The 6000-nt window shown below is 34.2% G+C and overlaps 1 long non-coding RNA gene across 1 annotated transcript; it reads right to left on the bottom strand.

Moving 5' to 3' along the window:
* Positions 1 to 260: 260 nt before the first annotated feature.
* On the bottom strand, positions 261 to 5400 carry LOC107077332 (uncharacterized). The gene is made up of 3 exons (XR_001478379.2): positions 5264 to 5400; positions 4750 to 4853; positions 261 to 336 (listed from the first exon to the last, which is right to left on the bottom strand). It is a non-coding gene; the product is annotated as an uncharacterized lncRNA (long non-coding RNA).
* Positions 5401 to 6000: the final 600 nt, after the last annotated feature.

The raw sequence follows: 6000 nt of genomic DNA, 5'->3' as shown, positions 1-6000 counted from the left end.
AAGTAATTGCACAAATTGAACATGGTAGTTAACAGATTTGCATGTTCCTGAAGAACTGAAAGGAGACAGTAAACTGGAAGGAAATCTGATTCTTACATCTATGACAAGGTTCAAAGAAGCTGGTGAATTCTGAAATGTATTTCCCTAGCTAAGCCAAGGGACAGAACACTGTGGGGGTATGAGGCCATGTAGCCCATTGTATTCTGCTAGAGTTACTGAGTGTTAGATACTTCATAGGAAAGTAATAGAGATTTTATTGCCTTTTGTTGCAGTTCTTCCTTTGAAAGTGGTTTCAGCTCTTCTTCATTAATCTCTTCATCACTATCAAGAAGCAACCTGAAAAAGACATTTAATTTAAGAAGCTGCTTTCTTGCAACAACTAATACAAAAAAATTCCCATTGCATTACATGACAATGAGCACTTGACACAAACAGGAGAAGAATGCAAATTCAAAAAAGAAAAGCAAAGCTTCAAGCTGATACTATTATTACAAGGGAACAACAGCAAATGTTACTGTATACAAACTTTCTATTTAATAATAATAATAATAATAATAATAATTATTGCTTACTTATATGGCACTTTTCTGGACACTCCACTCTAAGCACTTTACAGGTAATGGGGACTCCCCTCCACCACCACTGTGCAGCCCCACCTGGATGATGCGACGGCAGCCATAGTGCGCCAGAACACTCACAACACACCGGCTACCAGTGGGGAGGAGAGCAGAGTAATAAAGCCAATTCATAGATGGGGATTATTAGGAGGCCATGATTGGTAAGATGGGAAATTTGTCCAAGACACCCCTGGTGGTCCCACTAACACCTCTTCCAGCAGCAACCTTAGTTTTTCCCAGTAGGTCTCCCATCCAGTTACTGACCAGGTTGCTTTAAGGTCCAGAATATGGTAAGGCTTCATTTTCAACATCTGAAGAAGGACCCACGGCCAAATGTTTATTTTCTTTACCATTCAGTATTGAATTTACTTTTACCTGTTCCTTTATTGAATAATTACCTGTATCTACAATCAATTATGTAATTATTTTATTGCACATTCTCATATGGGGTTAATAAGGCTTTGTTTGGTATACTGTATAAAGGGTCTGTGTTGTGTTAATAACAGCCAACAGAACAAAGACTTTCATGTATTTATTTGCAGTGTCAGGATTTGGTATAGCTTTGTAAAACTGGCAACAATTTCATTTATGAGAAAATATTGAGAACACTCCTGCAAAAAGACTTCTTGTGTAATTGCTTGGACTTGGATTTAGCTTTTTCAGAAGGGGTCAAGTAAATCATTTGCCACTGAGGCTCAACATGTATTGAAGAACCCTGTTTTTACAGTTCACTTTCATTGACTCTGGTCCTCATTCTCTTTTTTTTAGTTTGAGATGGGAGTTTTAGTTACATTTGTTAGTTGCTTTCAGGATTCACAATGGCCCAGTCATTCTCATAATCTTTTCTTTTCTAATTTAAAAATGTTAAGCTTCGCCTGTTAGACTTACAGTTTGAAACTAGTTCTGTTATGTTTCGACCAGCTTTGCATCATGATTTCCAACTAAAATGTAAATCAGAAGTTTGGTTAGATGCTAATGAATGTGAAAGAGAAATGAAAATGTACAGTATAACGTACAGTATTTGGCAAAGCTCGCCTAGCTATGGGAATGGTAGCCTACTGAATGCTAGATAGACTGCCCCAGTGTAGCCCCACTACTACGAGAGTTTGCTGCAGGGGTATAGATGTGGAGGCAGGGCAACAGAGATGTGCAAAAGAAAGTCCTGGGTACAAGACTTGTACAAGTAGGCCATCTGAAGTGTGCAATATTAGGATGTAGCCTTCCTCCAGAACATCTATTATAACTGTATTGGTCATTAATTCATCCTAGCAAGAAGCAGAGAACCGCCAGGTGACACACATATGTGGAACAGAAAATATAATTATTGCTATGCCTTGTCTGCAATTAATTACTTTGCCTAAAAAAGTTATGGCTAGATTTTAATAAAATATGTTATTAAATAATTAAGTGAATAACAGTTTCAAATTATAAGTACCAAAATCACTTTTTACAAAGCTATATTAAAATTGTATGTATATAACATATGAAAGCTATACCATAATTTATTTTAAAATTATATTAATATTTAATAAAAGGTTTATAATTATGAAAGTTTTTATATACAGAGTTGAAAATATTTTTGTTTCCTATAGAATTCCTTAAAGAAATTTCTTCAATTAAAAATGCACTCAAGATGTGTTTAAGAATTAATAAAAGGCCATCTGCACATGCCAAAAAATATTCCATAACAGATGGATAATTAGCAGGTGGCTGTCGTCATAGCAGAAATGATTGTGAGGGTGATCAGGGTGACTTAGAAAGGTCAGCATGAAGTCCTTACCAGATTGCATTTCTTTTGCTGAAACCATTCTTGGAAAAAAGATTTTGTCCACCAATAGCATAGAGCATACATTCACTCTTGCTTTGAAATATCTTGTTAAGCAATATAAACTTCCACTCTCTGATTTTAAAGGGTTCATATAAGCTTTATAATATAATATCAAATACCTTTATTTGCATGGGTGGGACTTAATGTGATTCCATCATCTAAAAAAGTTGCATCCTGGAGGGCCCATTTAAATGATTTAGAAATATAAATACCATTTCAGAGGCTGTGAACTTTTGACCCTTATCGTAGACACACACAATTTAATTATTCTGACCTTTCTAAAAATACACATTTTTGCTATAGAATTTTTTTTCTTTATTGCTTGCTATAATGCTGAATGAATAGTCAGCTCTCTGACATTTTGTTTTCTTTCAGGAAGAACCTCTCAATCTCCGAAAAAGCAGGCATACTGTACATAAACATAAGAAAGGTTTCAAACAAGAAAAGGCCAAGAGGCCATGTAGCCCATTTAGTACAGTTTTAAATGCACTTTCACATTGTACAGTATGTGTATTTACATCTGTAAAACATTTAAAATGATCTTACAGAATGCACATTTTTGCCCAACGCTTAAATTATTCGAAATAATTTGTGAACCTTATTTATCCATCCATTTTTAACTGCTTCTTCCAATTCAGGGTCAGGTGGAAGCCAGAGCCTATCTCAGCAAGCAACGGGCACAAGGCAGGATAGACCCTACGGAACGCCAGTCCTTTGCAGGGCAGACAGACAGAAACACACAGACAAACACCCGGGGCAATTTTCCCAGAAGCCAATTAACCAATTAATAATTAACTGTGTGAGGAAACCACTGCATCCAGAGGAAACCAAAGTGAACGCGAGAAGATCATACAAACTCCACACAGATATCATCCCAGGTCCAGAACTGAACCAGGGCCCCAGCACTCCTGTGCCATCATGCCACAAATGTAAACCTGAGCAAGTACAGGTATTTACTATTATACCAAATGAAAATCTAAGGTATAATATTGCATGAGCATATATTAGAGATTTTGTTTTCAAATATTCCCCAAATTTGGAAATTCAACTTTCCAGAAATGTTTAACAAATAAAATACTGAAAGAACACCAAGACATGTCTAGTTAATTTAGTTTCTGGTGAATAAGTACTATTATCTTTATTTGAACAAATATATATTTGCTAATCCATTTATCTTAATAAATCTGAAGTATGTCTAAAGTTTTGTGAATTTTGATTTATATCCCTAAACAGAAGTAAAGATTTCATAAATGAGCAAAATTCAAACAAGTACTGACTGTACTAAAAAAAGTCTGACAAATGCCTTATTTTAGATACAGTGACCTAATGACGTGTAAAGAAGTATTTTGTGTCTTTTGGTTATTTTAGATGTTATTATTAGTTTGCAACCAGTGTCAGCTTCAAAGATCTAATGCCTCCTTAAGCTTTGAGCATGATACATTAAACTTACTCTCCATGGAAATCTTGTGAATGGGTTCGCTGACATATTACACACGTCATTCACAATTTGTCTTGGTAAGCATTTTAGAAGTTTCACTTCATACACACAACACTCAACACAATTGATCTGCTTTAGTCATAACAGCTTTACTATTTCCTCATTGCACCCTTTACCTGTGATGTAAAACCTGACTCTGACTTTGAACGAGGTAAAAAGAAACCTATAATTCATCAAAGCATTGTTTTGAAAGTGCAGATGTCCAGCTGGTTTCAAATAAATGACTTGTTTTTCTCTTACTGCTCAGCATTCTGAACTATTAGCCTGCTGGTATGCTATTCATTACAGTGGCCTCAATTCACAAAGGACTAATGTGCGTTGTAAACATACATAGTATTTCAGTGTAGACCACAATTTTTTCAATAACTTCCTACCAAACAGAAACAGGAAACTTTTGCAGGATGAGAATGCTTAATTGTGGCACAACGATAGGATGCCTCTGACATAAAGCAAAAATAAAAACACCAAAAATATATTATGCATTTCTGCACCATGTTTTATCTCACTGTGCTTTAGAAAACTAAACTGCAGATGTTAATTGTGGACTTAAGTCCAAAGTTCGAAAAGGTTTGATTCAAATTTAAAAAAAATAAATAAATTAAAGTCACTTCAGGACATAGAGTACATTATTTAAGACAATACATGTGCTACTTAGAAACTGAAATAAATATATTTTTGACATGTTTTCAGTAGGGATTGAATCCATCTAAAAATTGATGGAGTAGTTGATTCCCTCTGCAGCTAGGCAAGGAATTCAACATTCCCTTTCTGTCTTTTTCTCTGCACATGCAATATCACTGGATTACCTTGTAGATGGAATCTGAAGTTCATAATCTGGAGGAATTGGAGGTGCTATAATTCCTAAGAATGTGAGAACAGATTTTGTTCTTTCATCAGTCCCCTCAGCATCCTATAGGAGAGATCATACAAAGTAATTTGTAATTGTAAAGGTATTTATGAAGCCTTTTTAATCTTTTTAAAAATAGTATCTACATAAATCTTATAGATAAGTACAATATGAATATAAAATAAATGAATTGAATTCTGTGTATGTTAAAGTGAATGACCATTTTAAATGTCACTTTAAAAAAAACTGAAATTTCTGAAAGAAGTAGTCAAGAAGAGTTCAGATTTTACTTATTAAAAGAGCACAAAAGCCATTTTTATCCCAGTGAGAAGTACATTAAGCTAAAAGTACTCATTTCATGCAGATAGCAGTTTGTTTTAAGAGAAACAGTTATCTAATGACATTGTTGGACTATAAGTTGCATAGTCTTAGATTTTTGGAAATTAATTAAAAAAATGTAAGCCTTTTGTCACCTGATACTTCTGATATGACCACACAGCCAGCAGTTCACTGACTCTCTGTTCAATTTCCCCAAGACAAGGGAGAATATTCTGGGTGCCAGTGTCATCTCTCCATCCCAGTGAATTGGCAAAGGTTGCTGTATTAACCCCAATCTTTGTTGCCAGTTCCAGTACACCTGTTTTGTGAAACATATAAAGTACAACAATGACTTAGGAAGAGGGATTTGGAGTTTAATGTTCTCTAGCAGTTCTTGTAACTGTGGAAATAAATCATCTCTAGATCACTTCTTGGCAGTGCTGCCTTTTGTTAAAACCAGTCCGAATAAGGATCAAAATTGTGGTCATTTCTAACCAGCAATAATTTGTCCAAGGATATTTAAAAATACAAACAATTCATGACAATGTCAAATGACAGACAGTTTTCATATTTAAAATATTTTGTAAAATTCTCAAATAAATGCATATGTGAAGTTTTCACTGTTGATGTAAAATTATCTACTTGGATAACCTTACACATTTACAATACAAAAAATACAGTTTTCACATGTTGTTAATAGGAACAACAACAAGAATCAATAGTCTCTTAAGCAAAGTTTTTTTATACTCATTCAATAGCTAAGAAATACCTCATTTTGAAAATACTCAATATATTTAAGTACATTTAGGATTAAGCACTATGAAGAAGCTCATCAATATAAAAGATCATATTGATTCATTAAAAATATAAAATTATTGGTGTAATAAAAATG

This window comes from Lepisosteus oculatus, chromosome 4, assembly GCF_040954835.1.
Source record: "Lepisosteus oculatus isolate fLepOcu1 chromosome 4, fLepOcu1.hap2, whole genome shotgun sequence".
Taxonomy (NCBI): Eukaryota; Metazoa; Chordata; class Actinopteri; order Semionotiformes; family Lepisosteidae; genus Lepisosteus; species Lepisosteus oculatus.
Note: the sequence above shows the minus strand (reverse complement) of the source record. Positions and strands in the feature narration are given on the sequence as shown.